Source organism: Lissotriton helveticus, chromosome 1_1 (genome assembly GCF_964261635.1).
Source record: "Lissotriton helveticus chromosome 1_1, aLisHel1.1, whole genome shotgun sequence".
Classification (NCBI taxonomy): domain Eukaryota; kingdom Metazoa; phylum Chordata; class Amphibia; order Caudata; family Salamandridae; genus Lissotriton; species Lissotriton helveticus.
In genome coordinates this window covers 1,849,476,143-1,849,497,951 of record NC_136057.1, presented here as the reverse complement: position 1 = coordinate 1,849,497,951, position 21,809 = coordinate 1,849,476,143, and positions in this window count along the sequence as shown.

Sequence of the window (21,809 nt, the reverse complement as noted above, 5' to 3'; positions counted from 1 at the left end):
AAAGCAAGTTAACCTGTAAAACCGAGTACGCCGTGTATGTGCTGGAATGCCCTTGTGGCCTGCGCTATGTGGGAAGCACTAAGCTGCAGGTGCATAAGCGAGTGCTCCAGCACATGAGGGTCATTAACAACGGTGAAACGGCGTACCCGGTGGCCAGGCACTTTGGAGAAGTACACAATGGCAATGTCTCAGGCTTGAGATATTTTGCCATAGACACGGTTCCACCGCAGAGAAGAGGCGGTAACCGGGAGGCTGAGAAAGCTGGAAACCAGGCACATAGTCTTATCAGACTGTAAGATACCTAATGGATTGAACACCAGTGAGGATTTTTATACATATATCATTTAGGGTGGTTAATAAGAAAGTAAAGAACATCTAATGTAGTTTCCTCTCACTCTATTTAGTAGAAAGATTTCATGATTTTAATCTCTTTTACCTTTATTTTTCTTATCATAATTTTACACAGGGTTAGCACATGTCTACACATTTATTCTTGTAAGTAGTCCCAGGAGTCTGATATACTATGGTTGTAGCTATGAAATTTGCTAAAAGAACAGTAGATATTGGAATAGCGGAAGCCTTTGGCGACCGTTGGAATTTTATTTAGAGAACATTTTGAGAGAATGTCTTGCAGGTGGTTGACAAAACTGATGATACAATAATACAGAGTCAACGCAGTTCCAAAAACCTGTCTTGTGAAAACCATAGAAATGTAGAGCTCTTTGTTTTTTTTCTGTGCAAAGTATAGTAATGGCTGCTAATATAAATTAAGATAGCACAATTATTCTTATTTCTTTACATGAACATTTTATGGTTGTGAACAGATTAATTATATTTATGAATGTACAGTTGGTGTATATAGATATATATATATTTATGATGAAGATTTATTTAAAACTTTGTCTTTTACATCTAGTCATATATGTATTTATTTATTTATTTATATATGGTTGTATATATATTTATATTTGGAAGTGTTTAAATTTCTATGCATTTATCTCGAAATCTATGAAATGTATTTTTGAGACGTAATGTAAAGCCAACATTTTTTCAAGCAAGCTTTAAATTCTTGGTTATGAATCTTTAGCATGTATTTTGCACAGACTTGTAAATAACGGAAAGCTCATGCATTTATGCAGTTATAAAAACAAAGTACTGTTTCTACATCTATGTTTCAGGCGGGGAGGAAAAGGGGAAGTACTTACTTGCACTAGCACTTTAAAAGGTGGCGACCCCTCGCACATGTCATGTGACCAAGGCCCTACGGGGGCTGAAACGCGTCATGGCGGTGGTGTTGTTGGACTTAACGAAATAAAAAAATTTGCACCATCCATCAGGGTTTGCCTCGTCTGATTGTCCACCTTGGAGTACGGTTGGAGGACGAATTTTGGTGATATATATGTATACGAAGAAGACCGTCTGCTCGAAACGCGACGCCAATAAACAAATCTCTAACACGGACCCTGGAGTGCGAGTCTTTTGTGTTTCCCTAAACAAACATCGTGTGGGTGAACCTTTCTGGCATATATATATATATATATATATATATATATATATATATCGATCGAACAACGTATTGGCTCTCCCCACTTCCAGCCGGATATATATATATATCTATATATATATATATATATCTATATATATATATATATATATATATATATATATATATATATATATATATATATATATACAGTATAATGCAAACGTTTCAGTTTTCAAATTCCACCATTCCTTTATTTCATAAACATCATTACAACTTATATATGTTACCCAGTGGCGTTTGCCAAAGGAGGTTGGACATAGGCCCTGAGGCCAACCTCACTCTGTGCACGTCCGAAGGCCATGTGCAGCCTGAGGTTGGCTTTACGTATGGTAATAAAATATTACTTTGTGTTACAAAACCTTGGAAATTCACAGAAAAAAACAAAGGCTAATGTGAAGTTATAGTTAGGAATAGTAATTACCCCCCATATTACATCATTCATGACTTGTTCTTGGACATCCAGTGATAACTTCAACATTTGAAACGACATAATTGATGCCAAACCTATACATGGAGGGGGTGATAGTTATAGTTACTATAGTTACTGGGCAGGACAAAAGCAGGCCCCTAGGGTTGGGGTATCCAGGACCCTGTAAGGGAGGGGGTACACACATCCACCTCCCCATAAACTACACATATTGGCCCTGGAGTATGTGGTCTATGGGGACCCTTTGGGCTTATAGAGGGGAGCTTCATGCCCCCTCCCTATTTGATCATTTTAGTCTCTGAGTGCTGCAGCCCCCTTGGTCCCCTAAGGCTCAGGGTGGGAGGTGGTGCACCCCCTCCTGTGTCAATCACATGGCACTGAAGAATGAGGTCCCGAGGGCCCACCTGTGGCTCGAGGAGATGGGCTGCATGCTGCCTTTCCTATTAATTATAATTAGAAATATACACAACAGTTTTTCTTTTTTTTTTAAAGATTAGCAATTCCACAGGAGCCCTGCGTGATTGCAACTTTTTCAAAATAAATTTTGGCTCAAGGGGATGTTTCTCTGGGTCCCCTCCACAAGGACTATTGGGGGGGTGGCATGGTATCCTTACCCTGCCCCTTTATATTTTTTTTAAACACAACTCTGGACAGGGGACTAAGGGGCATATTATCAACAAATAGCGATATTTATCGCTAAGTAGGGTTAGCGGCAATTTTTTTATCGCCATGCATCACAGGATTTTATCGCTGAGATAACGCGCTAATAGCAACGTTTATCTCAAAAGCGATAACATTTCCGGCGAAAATGGCAAAATCCGTGAATATTGCTGAGAATACAGCGATATTGACGCATTATCGCTAACAGGGTCTTAGCCATTATATCCACCTCTCATTGGATATAATAGCTAAGAACTGGTCTAAGCAGGTATTAGTTTTTCGGGATATTCGCGCTTAGCGCAAATATTTCCATCGCTACGCCTGTGTTGTTAATAGGCGATAGCAATGTTAGCGACAGTCGCTAACAGGTTGGGTATGCCCACTTTGCATGTCATTAGCGATAAATATCGCTGACATGCAAAGCGGGCCCCAAACCGCTTAGTATTGCCTACCAGCTGTCGCTAACTGCTGTTAGCGACATCTTGCTAATAGGGCCATAGAATTATCGCTGCCTAGCGGCTGAAAACGGCTGCTAAAGCGGCGAAAATTGCCTATTGCCCCCCTTGATAATATGCCCCTAAGTTCCTGAGGCCTGTAATGGCTGCCACCAGCATTTTTCTTCATGTTGCTGACAGTCAATCAGAGCGCTTGCTCCTATGGGGGCTTGTCTCCCTTGGTAGCATATTGGGCTAGGGAAAAAAGCTCCCTGGGCCAATAAGAATTTTCAATTTTTTAAAATTGGGTTTGAGGGACTCTCGCGAGAGTACCTCAAGCCTAACCGTCCAGATATACAAATATTTTGGGAGCTTAATATCTCTAAACTACTGAACGGATGTACACCAAAATGATAGAAAACACACTTTCTGGACCAAGATCTAGGTTCATGCCAAATTTGGGGTAATTTCATTCAGTAGTTTTTGCGATATCTCTTTCAAATAAAGTGTATGGAAGGGGCGGAGCTTACCCGGCCTCAAGAAGGTGAGCTCCATAAACCGTCAGAACAATACATTAGGAATCCTCGTCATCTGTTAATGATTACTACTTTACGGAGGTGTACCGACTAGCGCTGGCCAGCTGCTGCGAAAGATACCTTTGCGAGCATTAACCACTCTGTGAAGCGGTGTTACGTGGCAAAGCAGATTGAGTGGCGGTGCGGCCTACCTGTTGCCGAGGGCTGCGTACTGTCGATCTGACGGTGAGCGGAGACTGATCCAGATGCTCATTGTGCCGGTGTGTGTGCTGGGGGCCCCAAAATCACCTTTACCAGCGTCCACTCTGGTGTGGACGACTGAGACGACTCGCTGGACTGTGACATCTGAGGCCCAGACGTGATGCGGTGCCGCGGGCTGGGCTGGGTACTGCCTGCACTGGGACATAGGTGAGAGTGCCCTGAGGGTGCAGCGGAGACTTGCCAACTGCTGCTTCCGCAGCGCTATGGTGGGAGAACCTACTGACGGTGGGTGAACGAGTTGCATTCTCTGCTGCCCTGTGGTAGCAAGCCTCAGCCAGGCCTACTAGTGCAAGGGATTCGCCCTTCTCTGCTTAGAGTCCTTAGACCAATAATAAGAAGTTGGCACAGAAACTGGAATAGAAAAGACAGAGTTTATTAAACCTCATGAGGTGGAACTACATTCACACAACAGCCTTCGGTAGAGTATGAGGTAGCACACTGACTGGAAGGAGCTTGGTCCTTTTAAACCCACACAGGGGCTGAAATGAAGGTGGCACAAGGCACAGAGTGTTGGTTTCAAATACATTTAAGGTCATACAGAGAGTGTGCTAGCAACAAGTGGGAAGGGCTGACAGTTAGCTAATTCTGGTTGAAACATCTTGACAGTTACACGTTGGAGACAGCTGCATGCTCAACTGAGCATGTGCAAAGCAGAAGAGGATAAATATATCTTGTCTCTAGGCAGATTTCAAGAGCAGTTAACAGGAAAGTAGGACAGAGCACATGGCTAACAAAATGGCCGACAGAAATACAAAATGGATTCCGTAAAATGGACAAGATAGTCTCTAAATACAAGATGTCTTCTGCTAATGCTTAACCTAATCATTTCTAAATTACCACAGACGACCCTTTCAGCATTTGCTGAAGACATTTGTCTATCTGGGGTAATCTAAATAGGCATCCTGTATATTAATGTTCATCATTTCAGTAACTTCACTATTTAACATTTGTTGTTCTTTTGCAATATTTCTTTTGGCCGGACAAATCATGGGACCACATTGTATACAAGTACAGCATGTAATTAGTATGACCAGTAGTATACATAGAATAGTCAGTAGCTTCCAGCCCCAAGTAACAAAAAGTGTCCATATCCAGTTTGAAAATGTCCATGTACCAGTCTCTGGGTGAATGATTGCAGCAATCTTATGCAGCTTAGAGATTGCGTCATAAACTGAAGGTGAGTGGTCAGGTATAAAGACGCAGCAACTGCTACCGACGATGCACCACTTCGATCAGCCAAAATCACATCGAGCACCATCCTATTTTGGAGTGCTACAATTCTTGCAATTTGCAGTTCTTCTGTAATGTTCCCAAGTGCCATGGCTGTCTGATTGGTGACAGCTTTTACAACACGAGTCAATCTTCTGATTTTTCTGCTATTCGATGCAGCACCCACAAAGAAGAACAAACCCAAATTGAAATCAACATATTGTTGCACAGTGGTATCTGTCTGGTCGATCTCATCTGTACTTATTGTTCGTTTGTATCTATTCTTAGAAATATCATTGTACAACTTCAGGCCAAGATGATATGATGCAGGTGCTAAAAACACAGGGGGTAACAAAAATGATATGTAGCATACCCCGGACCACCCAACAGGTAATTGATAGTTTCCTTTATTACCACACACAAAGTAGGTGTTGTGCGACGATGTAAAACTATGATTATTCATGCCCTCAATGTTCAATACAGAAATGCATTCACTTCGTCCTACTGGAATTCTCCCAACACTGCCAATACATAAATCTGCTTTCGCTCTGGTTACAGAAATCACCAAGGGTCCAATGTTCTTCATATTCCTCACATTTGTGAAGACATATGGTGTAGAAATATTGTCCGGTTGGTATTCATCCCATTCCAATTTAGTCCCTTTAGCTTGAGGATAACCATTTTCATCTTGGTAACATTCTTTATTTAATTGAAAAATGATTCCACCTACTGAAGGCTTTCCATAAGCAAACAAAAGGGCATACCAAACTTGACATGAACCATTATGGGAAAACGGTAGAGGAATAAAAGGTGTTCCTCCTTTCTTCTGGTGTGCAGGTATCATCCCACATACCCAACAATTGGTAGTATTTGTAGCATTATGGGTATGATGCAACATCTGGATGAATGTGTTATTCAGATAGGATAGTCGATGTTTCTGCTCATGATAAGGAACAGTATAGTAACGATGCTCCAGTGGAGCTGGAGTAGTTGCAACAAAAATGCTGTTGAGCAGGAACTGCTTTTTCAATGAACCAAGTGGTTATTGCCAAAATCACCAGGGCAACAACAAACCCTACAGCACAAATAATCCTCTTGTTATTCATTTCAATGACAGCGATGATCGATCTTTCTAGGAACCTGTCGAAAACAATCGTTGGAGCTCTTCTCCCTTGGGTAGCCGTTGATTTCTTCACCATGGACCAAGATGGGTGTCACTACACTAATGCAAGGCTGATCCCCCCTTGCCTCATTGGCTCTCTGTTTCACAAACCCAGGGCAGTAGCTCAACCAGTCTTGTTCAAAACTGCAGATTCTTTTCTCGGTCTCAAATTGTATCGCGATGCTCCAGAAATCATGTGGTCCAAGAAGACTTCCGTAGATTCGTCAGGTGAGATAGCTTGACCTTTCTCCGTCTCCAGAATCTTTCGATGGTCGGTCAGTGCAGCAGGTTCCACCAAGGCGGGTGATACACACTTGCAGTGTGCGGTATGGAGCCAATTCTTTTTGTTTGTCACTTGAACTGCTGTCCTTGTAGCCAACAACACCTTTTCCGGGCCTCGCCACCTCGGTTCCAAGCTGTTCGATCTGTTGAACACTTTTATCATAACATAGTCACCGGGACAGAGATCATGGGCTTCACCTGTAGATCTGTCGGGAAGAGCTTCTCGAACCCGTTGATGATAAAGGTCAAACTATCAGTTAACTGTGCCAAATAATCATTCAACAGAACAAAAGGTACATCATGTATGGGGCGTGGCTTAGGAACTCCCCAAATATTCATTGGTCTTCCAAATACTACCTCATACGGTGTAAGACCTGATCGTGAGTGTGGTACTGATCTTATGGATAACAGTGCTAAATGCAGTGCATCTGGCCACTATAGGGACGTGGAAGCCAATATTTTTGCCAGCTTCAATTTTAAGGTAGCATTATACCTTTCCACCAATCCTGCTGATTGTAGGTGGAAGACTGTATGGAATTTCTGTTTGATCCCTAACCCTTTCAGGACATACTCAACAACTTGCCCAATAAAATGAGGTCCATTGTCGCTCCACAAAATTTTACAAACACTGTATCTTGGAAAGAATTCCTTCAGAAGCCCCTTTGCTGTAGTAAGAGCAGTATTATCCTTTGTTGGATACGCCTCTATCCATTTACTGAAGGCACATACTACCACTAGGACATATTTTAGATTATTGCAGCGTTCAAGCTGGATGTAATCCATCTGCAAAACTTCAAAAGGTGCGGTTGGTGTAGCAAACCCTCCTGTAGGAGTTCGTGTCCCTTTTCCAGGATTGTACTGCCAACAGATCAAACAGGACTGTACTATTGTTTTAGTTGTGCTGGCAATTTCTGGATGCCCCCAGACTTGTGTAAGCAATTTAGTTATTGCTAGAGCTCCAACATGTGCCAGCCCATGTGCCATTTGAACCATAGGTTGTAAATAGGCTGCAGGCAATTTCCATGTATTAATTTCTTTGTTACGCCAAAAACCCTCATCATCTAGCATTCCTTCTTTGGACCACTCCTCAAGTTCTTCCACAGAGGCAGATCTCTGTATATCCAATACTTCCTCTCTAGCATCATGCCAACGCTCAGCTTGTGATTTTACTACGTACATAGATGTAGTGCTTCGCTGTATTACAGTTTCACGAGCTACACGATCTGCAAAGGCATTTCCTTGTCCTATTTTGTCAGTGATCTTCTTGTGTGGGCTACACTTCATAATGGCAACTTTCTTTGGATATGTAAGTGCAGTAAAGAGATTATGTACTAATTCTCTGTGCATTATCTGCATCCCGTGGGAGGTAAGAAAGCCTCTTTCCTTCCAGAGTAGGCCAAAAATATGAACCACTCGAAAAGCATAGCGGCTATCCGTGTAAATGTTCACACATAAATCAGTACTAAGCTCACACGCTCGTGTCAAAGCTATTAGTTCAGCTGCTTGAGCTGACTTCTGTGGTATTCGAGCTGTTTCCACTACTGTCTCAAGTGTGGTGATTGCATATGCGGCTGAGATTGTGCCATCTGGTAACTTTAAACAGGACCCATCAACCCACAGCTCCCCATCGACATCTAGAAAGGGCGTATCTTGAAAATGGATGCGACCCTCTGTCTGTTCCTCAGTAAGGCATATACATTCGTGAGGCTCCTTTGATTGAGACTGAGTCACAGGATATGGCAACAAAGTGGCTGGGTTTAGTGTTGTACACCTCTTCAATGTAATATAAGGTGCTAACTGTGTCAATTCGTATCCTGTCAAGCGAGCACTAGTTAAGTGTTGAGTCTTGGTCTGATTCAAAAGGGCATCTACTGCATGCGGTACTAGCACCAACAGTTTGTGCGACAAAACTATCCCTTCACTCTGACGTATGGACAAAGCTGTTGCTGCAACTGAACGAAAACATCCAGGCAACGTACGAGCAACAGGATTAAGAACTGCAGAAAAATATGCACAGGGACGCTGCTTGTCACCATGTGTCTGTACTAAAACGGACAATGCACATCCATCTTTCTCATGTACATGGAGTGTAGAGGCCTTCGAATATTCTGGTGTGCCTAACACTGGTACAGGGAAAAGAGCTTGTTTCAACTGGCGAAAGGCATTTTGACATTCATCTGTCCAAGGAAGAAGAATCGGAGTGTTCTTAGTCAAAAGTGCTAGCAAAGGTTTAACAATGTGTGAAAAACCCAATATCCATTGCCTACAAAATGAAGTTAAACCAATAAATACACGGACATCTTTCTGTTTGGAAGGTACTGGAGTGTCTTGAATTGCTTGAATGCGATCTGATGTCAGTGCACAACCCTCCTTAGACAGAAGGTGTCCTAAATAGGTCACCTTCGATCTACAATATTGCAATTTCTTCAGTGATACTTTATGGTGATGTGTCGCAAGAAAAGAAAGTAGGGACAAAGTACATTTTTCACACTGCTCAGGTGTATCAGCTGCCAACAAGATGTCATCGACATATTGTATGAGAGCCACTCCTTCAGGCAAAATAAAGGAATCGAGTTGTCTTTTTAAGGCTTAACTATAAATACTCGAGATTCTCAGTGTACCCTTGAGGAATTCTACAAAATCGGTATGATCTGTTATTCAAAGTGAAACCGAACAAATATCGGCTATCAGGATGAATAGGAATCGAGAAGAAAGCGTTCTTCAAATCCACTACTGAAAATGTAGTTGCTGTTGGAGGGACCAGGGTAAGCAATGTCGTTATGTCAGGCACTACAGGGTACTGTGGTACTACAATCTTGTTGACTTCTCTCAAATCAATGATAAATCTATAAATCTTAGTGTCAGTATCTTTTTTCAAAATGGGAAGAATCGGAATATTGCAGACATTATAAGGAACTTCTTCCACCACCCCTACTTCAATCAGGTCTTGTACAATACATGTAAGTGCTTCTTCTCCTTCTCGAGAAATTTTATACTGACGCAATCTCGGCAGTATAGCACCCTCCTTGACACTAATATGTACTGGTGGAATAACCATTTGTCCTACATCGGTATCTGAAATAGCCCACAAAGTACTAGGGAGTGAAGCTAGGGCAATGTCCTCTTTAACAATACAAGATCTCTCAATCATGGGGTGGTTGTCATTTAAAATAGCCTGTACTCCTTCCGGAGAACATCGTATCGTGTCCCTGAAATATTTGAGCATGTCACGACCCACAATATTGTCTGGTGTATTTGGGGAAGAGCAAAAACGGACATGGTGCAGTAAACTTATCAACATGAAGTACAAGTGGCTGTGGCAATGGGCTAAATGAAGATGTTCCATCGAAACCTATCGATGTAATAGTTAAGCCAGACAGGGGAGCCCTTGGAATCAAGTGTTTAGACAAGGCGCTACGAGTAGCTCCTGTATCAACCAGAAACTGATCAGTAGAACCCAAAACATGTTCTGTAACATAGGGACCCCTCTGATCTACTGGAACTTCAACTGATTCCTTACCCCATCCTAGGCAATCCTATGCATAAGCAGAATCTTGCAAATCAGACGGCTCATAGTCGGACATTCGATATTGGTTCCGTCTGTCAAAACCCCTCTTGTCCACGTGTATTAACATCAAACCTAGCACGATTTAATTTAATTTAATTGCGGGTTTATATAGCGCTAGGAATCGACTCCCGGAGGAGTATCTCCACGCTTCGACCGCTGGGGAACCCGTCCTGGCTCACCCTGAGAGATGGTCCCAGATGGGTATCTCTAAGGTGCGACCAAGCATCCCCGGCGATCTGGGGGGGCCGTTGTGAAGATGAGGCAAGCTGATGCCCAGAGTTGCCGCGTGCAGTCTCTGACTAGAGTAGGCACCGAAGTGAGAATTATCGAGTCCGCTGACCCTGGTCCACAACCCTGCCGCGTCGGGAATCGAACCCTGGTCCCGGGCCCTTCTCTGCTTACGGGTCTGCCGCCTCTAACCAGTGAGCCACACTTCTCCATAGAACACGATCATTTGTGTTTCCTCTAGGCCCTGAATATCCTGAACGATTTCTCATTTGTCCCCGACCACGTGAACTCTGGTGAGCATGCAGTACTGGACAGTCAGAAAGCCAATGTCCAAATTTCTTGCAATACACACACTGATCAACTGACAAATTCGGACGAGTATAGGGAGGAAAGGACGTACCAAGAGATCCACATCCACCTCTATTATTACCTCTAAAAGGTGGGCCATAAGCCTGAGTCATCATAACCTTTGTTTTGAACTCTTTAGATTTTTTATCCTCCTTACTTTTAGCTTCTAATTCTTGTCGTTCATAATACTGAGCCATAATTAAGAAAGAAAACGGAGAGGAGGTAGTCCATTATTATTATTTGAGATTTGTAGAGCGCAACAAATACCCGTAGGTGTCTCAGCACTGCGGACGGATGAGGGAAGGCAAGAGGCCAGTGGGCTGAGTGTTATTATTAGTTAAATAACCATGTCTTAAGATGTTTGCAAAAGGTAAGGAGGGTAGGGGCTGTCTTGATGTGGAGGGGAAGTGTGTTCCATAATCGAGCAGTGGCTATTGTGAATCTTCTGTCGCCCCAGGATGATTTTTTGGTTCTGGGGACCGTCATTAGATTGGCTGCTGAGGAACAAAGGGGTCTGGTAGGTGTGTAGAGGCTAAGGTGTTTGTTTAGGAACTTGGGTCCAGAGTTATTTATTGCTTTGTATGCGATACACAGGGCCTTGAATTTGATGCAGCTTCTCATTGACAGCCAGTGGAGTTTACGTTGACTATATCCTCCTAGGGGACCTCAACTTCCACCTGGGGAACAACAAGGACAGCAACACCACCAACCTACTGGACAACCTCGCCAACCTCGGACTCAAGCAACTGGTGAACACCCCCACCCACTACGCCGGCCACACGCTTGACCCCATCTTCTCCTCCAGCGAGCACATCTCCTTCAGCCACTCCACCGGACTCCACTGGACTGACCACAGCTGCATCCACTTCAGCATCAGAAGAACAACGACCCACCACCACCCGCAACAGATTCCTCGCAGAAGCTGGAGTAAGATCACCACCGAGCAACTCACCACCTCCCTCCGCCAGAACCATCCCGCCAGCACAACGGACCCCAACGAAGCAGCCAGCAACTTCACACAGTGGCTCACCAACTGCGCAAATGACCTCGCACCACTGTAGAACCCTCCCAGCAGACCCGGCAGCATGAAAGCCTCCTGGTTCACCGACAAACTCAAGAACTCCAAGAAGAACTGCCGCACCCTCGAGAAAGCCTGGCGCCACGACCAGACCACAGACAACATGACTGCCCTCAAGCACGCCACCCGCAAACACCACCAACTGATCCGCACCACCAAGAAGACAGCATTCACAGAACGACTGGACAACAATGCCCACAACAGCAAGGAACTCTTCAGCATCGTCAAAGAGTTCTCCAACCCCAGCGCCGGAAACAACGACATCACCCCCTCGCAAGACCTCTGCGACTCACTCGCCTCGTTCTTCCACCGCAAGATCGCCGATATACATAACAGCTTCAGCGCACCTACCACGCACCCAACCACCGAACCAATGCCTCCCTCCGCCACCCTCTGCGCCTGGACCCCGGTCAGCACCGAAGACATCACCAGCACGATGAACACCATCCACTCCGGATCACCAACCGACCCTGCCCCCACCACGTCTTCAACAAAGCCGACTCCATCATCGCACCCCAACTCCGGGACGTCATCAACACCTCCTTCTACACCGCCACCTTCCCGGAGACCTGGAAGCACGCCGAGCTCAGCGCCCTCCTGAAGAAACCAACTACAGACCCCACCGACCTCAAGAACTACCGCCCCATCTCGCTCCTCCCTTTTCCTGCCAAAGTCATCGAGAAGACCGTCAACAGACAGCTCGCCGCCTTCCTTGAGACGAACGGAGCCCTCGACCCTTCGCAGTCCGGTTTTCGAGCCAACCACAGCACCGAGACCGCCCTCATCGCAGCCACTGACGACATCAGATCCCTTATCGACAACGGGGAAACAGCGGTCCTCATCCTCCTGGACCTCTCTGCAGCGTTCGACACCATCTGCCACCGCACCCTAGTGCAGCGCCTCAACAACATCGGAGTCCAAGAGACGGCACTGGAGTGGATCATCTCGTTCCTCGCCAGCAGAACCCAGAGAGTCCGTCTCCCCCGTTCAGATCCGAGGCCATCGAAGTCATCTGCGGCGTACCACAAGGATCATCACTCAGCCCAACCCTCTTCAACGTCTACATGAGCCCTCTCGCAGCCATCGCACGCAAACACAACCTCAACATCATCTCCTACGCCGACGACACCCAGCTGATCCTCTCCCTCACCAACGACCCCGCCACCGCCAGAACCTGCCTGCACAAAGGGATGAAAGACGTCGCAGAGTGGATGAAGAACAGCCGCCTGAAACTGAACTCAGACAAGACGGAAGTCCTCATCCTGGGATCATCGCCCTCCGCCTGGGATGACTCCTGTTGGCCCCCTGCCCTGGGCACCACTCCCAAACCAACAGACCACGCACGCAACCTGGGCTTCATCCTGGACTCCTCCCTCTCGATGACCAGACAAGTGAACGCCGTCTCATCATCATGCTTCAACACCCTGCGCATGCTCCGCAAGATCTTCAGATGGATCCCCACTGAAACCAGGAAGACGGTCACACAGGCACTCGTCACCAGCCGGCTGGACTACGGAAACACCCTCTACGCCGGAACCACAGCCAAACTTCAGAAAAGACTCCAGCGCATCCAGAATGCCTCCGCACGACTCGTCCTGGACATCCTCCGACACAGCCACATCTCCGGCCACCTGAGACCTGCACTGGCTCCCCGTCAGCAAGAGGATCACGTTCAGGCTCCTCACCCACGCACACAAGGCCCTGTACGACCTGGGCCCCAAGTACCTCAACAGCCGCCTGACCTTCTACGCGCCCACCCGCCAGCTGCGATCGACCAGCCACGCCCTCGCCACCGTACCACGCATCCGCAAGGCCACCGCCGGGGGAAGATCCTTCTCCTACCTGGCAGCCAAGACATGGAACTCCCTCCCCATCCACCTTCGACTGACTCAGGATCACCTCTCCTTCAGGAAGCTCCTCAAGACCTGGCTCTTCGAGCAGTAGCGGACCCCTCCCCCAGCGCCTTGAGACCCTACCGGGTGAGTAGCGCGCTATACAAATTACCATGATTGATTGATTGATTGATTGATTATGTTGGATACGGGTTTAAACTTGAGGGTGTTGGTCAGGATTCTTGCCACCGCGTTTTGAACAATTTGTAGTTTATTTAATACCTTTTCTTGGGTGTTGAGGAGTAAACCGTTGCAGTAATCCACCTTGGACAATACTAGGGTGGTCATGATCTTTTTTTTACGGCACTAGAGGGGAGATATGGTAGAAGTTTTTTTCTTTTTTTGATGGTGTGGAAGGCGGAAGAGGCCACAGTGTTGGCGTGTTGTTGAAAAGATAGTGTGTTGTCAAAAATGATGCCTAAGTTTCTGGGTTTTTTGACAGGGGAAGGGGGTGGACCCAGATCTACTTGCCACCATTGTGCGGACCCACTGGGAGAGAGGTTGCCGAATATCATTACCTCCGTCTTCTCCGAATTTAATTTAAGGCAATTGTTTGCCATCCAGGAACTTATTGCATGCATTACATTTTGGAAATTTGCTGCCACTGTTGGGCCGTTGTTGTGAGTTTCTATTACTAGCTGGGTGTCGTCAGCGTACGTGGTGAGTAACATGCCGTGTGATTTGATGACCCTCGCCAAGTCCGACACGTATATATTGAATAGAGTCGGACTTAGCGAGGATCCCTGAGGGACACCGCAGGGGAGAGTGTAGGGTGGGGATTTGAAGTTGCCCTGGGCGACTGACTGTGACCGGTTGGAGAGAAAGGAGGTGAGAAGTGTTTTAGCCCTGTTATTGATACCTAGTGCCGAGACAAGGTCGATAAGAATGTTGTGATCGACCGTGTCAAAAGCCGCCGAGAGGTCTAGGAGGACCAGACCAGCGGCTCCTCCCTGATCGAGTATTCTTCTGATTTCATCTGAGGCTTTAATGAGGGCTGTCTCGGTGTCGTGTGCCTTTCTAAAACCGAATTGTGTGTCGTCTAAGAAGTTGTTTTGTTCGATGAAGAGTGATAGTTGGTTATTTAAGACTTTTTCAAATACTTTGGCGGGGAATGGGAGGCAGGTCTATAGTTTTTTGTTTCCGTGGGGTCAAGGGTATGTTTTTTAACAAGGGTTTAATGATAGTTTGTTTCCAGATGGAGGGGTGAACATGGAGTTGCAGATATTAGCTAGTGCTGGGGCTATGATTTCAGGTATAAGTTTTAGAACAAATGGGGGGCAGGGGTCATTGGGTGATCCGGATTTAATGGAGGAGATGTGGTGTAGGCTTTGTTCTGCAGTGACTTGGGAGAATTCAAGGAAGGTGGGAGGGGAAGTGGTGTTTATGGTAGGAGGTGATGTGGAAGTGGGTATGTGTGTGGTATCGATGGAGGAGGTGGAATGGTTAGTAGTGGTGAGATTGGTATAAATATGGCTGACTTTGTCTTGAAAGAAAGAAGCTAGAGAGTTACAGAATGTTTGAGTGGGCATTGAGGGGGGGTTGGGTTTAGGATCTGACAGGCTAGTTACAATCTGAAAAAGCTGTCTACTGGAGTTTTGTGATGAGTCAATTTGGTTGGTGAAATATTAGCTTTTTTCGGAGATTATGAATTGTTTATATTTAGTTAGTGCTAGTTTGTATTGAATTTTTTGAGTTAAGTCGTAGTTCTTGCGCCATTGTCTTTCTGTGTTCCTACAGGATTGTTTTTCTAGCCAAAGTGCCTCGGAGAACCAGAGGGCTGATGGGGTTTTCCTATTTGTTGAAGTGGTTTTGAGTGGTACTAGTGTGTTGAAGGGTGATTGGAGCCACTGAGTATATTGTGTGGCTGCTAATTCGGGTTTGGGAGAAAGGTCTAGTTGAGAGGATAGGAGGTGAGCTTTGAGATCAGATGGGGATATACTTTTCCACGCTTTGAATTGTTTGGGGGTAGCAGGTAGTGTTTGGTTGGAGGTGTTATTTTCTGTTTTGATATTGAAGAAGATTGCAGAGTGATCTGTCCAGGGGAAAGGAAGGATCTTTTTGATGGTAATTTGTTGATTGTTAGTAAATAGCCCATCTAGGATGTGGCCTGCTGAATGGGTAGGTTTGGTCACTAGCTGAGTGAGACCTGTTGCTTTTAATTCTGTTAGGAGGATTGAAGTGTCGTGGTCGTTGTGAGTTTCCATATGGAAATTGAAATCACCTAAGATGGTGAAGTTGTTTTCTCCGATTGAGGGTTCAATCAGGTCCTCTAGGGTGGATAGGAACTCGGCTCTGGGCCCCGGTGGGCGGTATAGAAGGATTCCTTTAAAGGAATACGCGTGCGTGAGCACTATTGTAAATGAGAAGGGTTCACAAGTTTTGAGGGATGGGGTGGATTCTCATCGAGTAGTGATTTCTATAAATAAGAGCCAGTCCTCCTTCTTTTTTTTAGTGTATCTATCCAATCTGCTGACACAGTAGCCTTCAGGGGGTTACTGTAGCGAAGTCTGGCCCTGAGGATGGGTTCCCCCATGTTTCGGTTATAAAGAGGAGATCTAGTTTAGGAGATTTAGGAGATTGAGAAGTTTGTATTTATGTTTAGATAGTGAGCGAGCATTAATGAGAGCTGCATTCGAAAGTGATTTGGTCTGTAGCAAGTGAAGAGTTGGTGTTTAGTGAGTTTGTGTGAGGGGGTTGTAAGATGAAGGAACAGTTTGGGCAATGCGTATGTGATTTAGTATATAGCCTATAGGGTATCAAGGTTGATAAGGGGACATTTCTGTTTGTCACTTGAGGCCGCCAGTATAGTTTTTAAGTGGCTGATGCTGTAGGTTGTCCGTTTGGGCTGTGGTTTTGTGAGGGGGCGATCAGGGGAATGGGCCCTAGGCCCGGTTGAGGTGCGGACGCCATGAACTTTCACTCGCCTTTAGGCGACTAGTTATTTCTGGCAAAAGGTTTGTGACATATTTATCGACAAACAGATGCCTACCCATGTCATCTGTCAATGACTGACCACTAAAATCGTGGAATGCTTCTTCAAAGCGTGTGAAGAAGTCTGAAACTGATTCATCTATCTTTTTGCTTACAAGATGCTAACATAGTCCAATCTATCTTTTTAGGGGGAATAATCGTCTTTAATTTAACCAAGATAGCTGCTGGAAGATCTAAAATTAGCTTACACGGTTTCTGTGCAGGTTCTCTATCTTTATCTAATTGTTCTATATCTGTCCACAATGCCCCAAATACCACACGATCATCAACTTTACGCACAGTTCTCCACATATCAGGCGGTAATATTAATCAAAAAAACAAATCAATTTTCAGACAAGGTCATAGTACAAGAACTAATGGCACCCTCAATTTCTTCATAAAAGGCTGTTGGATTCTTTCGCGGATCAGGCAATGCATTTTTAAGAGCCATGACATCTGCTCTATTCCAAGGAGTGTAAACCCAATTATAAATAAAGTACCATTTCGCGTCGACAGAAGTCTTATCATCACGTGTACCTGTTCCTTTAGGAGGAACATATAAAGGCGCGGGTTCCCGCATGGGTTTCACATTTACAACATTCTTATCTGTTTCGAGCGTCGGAGCTCGTGCCATGTTGATTCGAGATGTTTGTTCAGCTGCGTCTGCTGCCTTTTTCTTATCCCGCAAACAGACTGCTTCATCACATAGTTTAACCAAGCGTCTGATCGTGTCTGCCACCTGGGAGAAGACAAAAGAACCTTCACGTAATTGCTTACAATCAGCTGCTATATCATCTGGCTCTACTTCCACCGAATATTTCCCAAATCGCTCAAGAACTTCTGCAGCAAATATCTTGGTGAAATATTTTTGTTCCCTTTCCGAGCAATTCTTATAGTATCTAGAATTTCAGAAGCAGTATTAGTATTACGATCGGCTTTACGAGCCGCAGATCAAATCTGAGAGGAACGTTCGGTATTTAACATTGAGCGAGTGTCTCGGGCTTTATCCTGCTCCGTAGGAGAGTCCTCATCTGACTCATCAGGAGCAGAGGGAAAAGTATACGGAGGTGGACAACGATCTAATAAGAGAGAATCATCTTGGGGTTTATTAGGAATAGGATAAAGAGGCCTACGAATAGCGTATTGGCCTTTTACCTGTAACTGACGCTCCCTATCTTCCCTTTCTTTAATTTCTTTAATCTCTTTATTTTTCATTTCTAATGCTTTCGCATGCACACTTTTATGCTGTTCTTTTTCAATTAAGGATAACGAAGGAACCTCAATCCGTCATCGACAAAGTCTGAAATAGTACAGCGATGATTAACATTGAGTTAGTGGAGTAGGATAAACAGTGTATAACAGTGTATAAACAGAAGCTGTGTTTGTGATTGTGAATAGAACCCGATCAGTGTTCATAGGATACCCATCAAAGTATTGTATGATCAATTTTATCATCTGGTCATCCAACAGAGGTAATGAGTCTCTAGATCATTGAGACCAAATTCTTACCCTGTAGCAGAGCGGGGTCACTGTCCACAAGCACTTTATGACCAAGTGATATTGAGCTAATGGGTAAAGGTGCAGTGCAAAAAATCATATTAATCAATTAAGGATAACGAAGGAACCTCAATCCGTCATCGACAAAGTCTGAAATAGTACAGCGATGATTAACATTGAGTTAGTGGAGTGGGATAAACAGTGTATAAACAGAAGCTGTGTTTGTGATTGTGAACAGAACCCGATCAGTGTTCATAGGATACCCATCAAAGTATTGTATGATCAATTTTATCACCTGGTCATCCAACAGAGGTAATGAGTCTCTAGATCATTGAGACCAAATTCTTACCCTGTAGCAGAGCGGTGTCACTGTCCACAAGCACTTTATGACCAAGTGATATTGAGCTAATGGGTAAAGGTGCAGTGCAAAAAATCATAAATGTGGTGAATTAAGATAGGATAGAGGACAAAAAGGAAGACAATTTTATTGGAAATATGACCTCTTCCTAGTTAAAAACAAGAACAGCGCAAGAGAACAGTATAGAACAAATGACTGCATGGGGGCCAACACGTTTCTGCCTTCTATAGTCTTTAAATCGTTCTTTAGCTCTCTATGACTCCCTTGGGTTTGCGTGACAATCACACACATTGAGGAGTATTTGATAAGTATTCCAGAGTCCCCAATTCTTCTTTTTAGCACACTAAGACTCCCTCGTGTTTATATAAGAACCCTGAACATTGAACAGAGTGGCTGGTTAACCATATACGCCGTCCAGACGTCTTTTACTTGTATAGAACTACAGATCATACGATTGTGACGTCATTCTGTAGTTTCGGAAAATCGCGAGACTACGCGCCAGCCCCAGCTCTTCCGGTATGGGATCTCATAGAGCCGTTGAAGGACGGGGTAAGACGCCGCTCGAATAACAATAATAATTTTTTCCATTAGCATTGTCAAGCATCTTCATTCACATCTATTTTGCGATGCATCTAAGAAAACATGAGGTTTTAGTTATTCGGAGACGTTTTAATCTCAAGAGATGACGAATGATTGGAGGTGTGGTTACTATCGTGGCGTATAAGTATACCTTTGCCAATCCGTGCGTTGCCTCCCCCTGGCTCGAGATCTGTCCGAGGCAACGACGGATAGGTAAGGTTTAGTCACTATACAGACGCCCACTATGCCTTATGTTGCTAGAATTTGTCTGGCGGTACAAATGAGGCACGTGGTCTCCTATACGGGGGACTTGTGTGAGATCATAAGTTTTCTGAAGAGCTTAAGTTTGAAATATGAGGATATTAGTTGAGAGTATCCTGTTAAGGTAAGGTGTATTTATTCCACAATGTGCTGTACATTATGGACGAAATACCATACTTAATATACATGTCCCTATTAGGCGTCCCCTCCGGGAGGGCCGGTTGTGCTTTGACGAGTTTCAATGTGGTACCACTACAAAAGTAAAATCAAGAATAGACTGGGCACAAGCTTAATTTGAAAGTGGCAGGTGAAAGTTGTTGCGTGCACCGGAGGTATCACCTAGTCGGTCTTTAGGTGTGAATAATTAGAAATTATAAAGCGTTCCCTCAATCTAGGGAACGACCTTCTGGGCACTGCCATTCAGGATCAATTGATCTCTAATTGTTATGCGTCCTTATTGATCAAAGACTTCCTTTGTTGCAAATTTTCAAATTTGAATTTTAATAAATCATGTTTGTAGATTTCCAATGTTGTACATCACATCAAAAAATTATTCTTGTATTAATGCATCCATCGAAAACATTCGAAAAACGTATTCCCTAAAGCATCATCCCAATGCATTTCGTGCCTAACAGGCACTTCGTCAGGGGAATCTGTTGAATAAATAATAAACCACCATGAGGGTCCACAACATAAAGAAAATGTCACAATCTGAGTAATTAGTTCGAACTCTCAACGGTATCATTCGCTAGTCTAAACACAGTATTGCTTCATGTGCAGGAAAAAGTGAACATCGTAAACTAATGTCCTAACGACGTGAACTGTTAATAAAAAATCACCGCGTGTGAACTTCTGCGTGTACTGAGTAATGGAAAATAACGTCCATGAACGGTCCAAAGAAAGCCTTTAACGTCTCTAAAGTGCGCAAGGTAACACGGATAAACAAGGACATAGATGCCACCACCATAAAAACGTGACTTCACCCGTATCCCGATGTGATCAAATTCATTCCTTACCGCTTTGTTCCGTGTAAAGTTTCGATTTGTCTCTAAGTCGAATTACACTCTACAACACGGCTAAGCCTGTTATTATGTGGAGAACATCAGCGTGATGTTAACGTATTGTTAGATATCAATGACGGACTGCTAGCCCAGTTGTAAGAACTAGGTTCGGCCATTTTGTAACGGGTTCAAACTTATGACTATAGTGTCGGCCATAATGAAAGGGTGAAAAGATAATGTGAATCATGCAAAAGGATTGTTCTATGTTAGAACAAAAAAAGTGAATAAACCTATAACATTAATATCCAACACATGTATCTATACAGTTCAAGGATTAGCCAAATGATATTGATACATAATCATGACAATTGTTCACTTGAAAATATCAGGTTCACAGATAGCACGAGAGTTCCAAGCGGTCATTAAGCCCATGGGGCTTCAAAGAGTCAAGTCTGTAAATCCATTGAGTCTCCTTTTGTAATAATCGTCTATTTACATCCTGATTTTCAATGTTGGTGATGGTTTCAAGAACCATGAATTGTAATTGGGAGATGTTATGTCTGTGTTCATTAAAGTGTACAGCAACTGCTGATTTGTCATTCCTAGTCCTTATGTTACTCTTATGTTCTGTTAATCGGGTCGTGATCTTCCTCGTTGTTTTGCCCACGTAGGCCAACCCACATGGGCACTTGAGTAGATAGATTAGATTCATGGAGTCACAGGTTGCTGTTACTTTGAGTCGTATGGGGTTGCCTTGTCGTGGATGGTTGATCGTAGTTCCTTTTATGATTGCATGGCAATTGTTGCAATTGTGACAATACAAAAGCAACACATCCTACGAAGTGTGCTGGAAACAGGCATGTCAAAAATAATGCAAAATATGCAGTATTATAATCAAAAAGTAGCGCTTAAGGTACTCCACGTACGCTGTGCCGTTCAATTAACCTTAAATAGAGAAAAATCTCCTCATTACCTGCCTATATGTGTTGCAGCACATATATATATATATATATATATAAACATATATAGAACAAAATTCACTATTTGGCATCCAGGTTCCTACTGCCAAGTTCTCAAATCGACCAAACGGTCACTAGCGAATCAACAGAAGAGATCTCAGTCGAGGACTGGCACCACCTGGATGGTCAGATCAGAAAGAAAGGGAGAACGCCGTGGATGCCAAGACTCGGGTCTCCTCCGGCAGTGATCACGTCCAAAGCGAGAATCCAATCCTTCGTCTCGACCAGTCCTTCGAGCATCTGAGTCGCCGATGAGTCCCACGTTGGAAACTACTAGTAACCTACTAGTGCAAGGGAATCGCCTTTCTCTGCATAGAGTCCTTAGACCAATAATAAGAAGTTGGCACAGAAACTGGAGTAGAAAAGACAGAGTTTATTAAACCTCATGAAGTTGAACTACATTCACACAACACCCTTTAGTAGAGTATGAGGTAGCACACTGACTGGAAGGAGCTTGGTCCTTTTATACCCACACAGGGGCTGAAATGAAGGC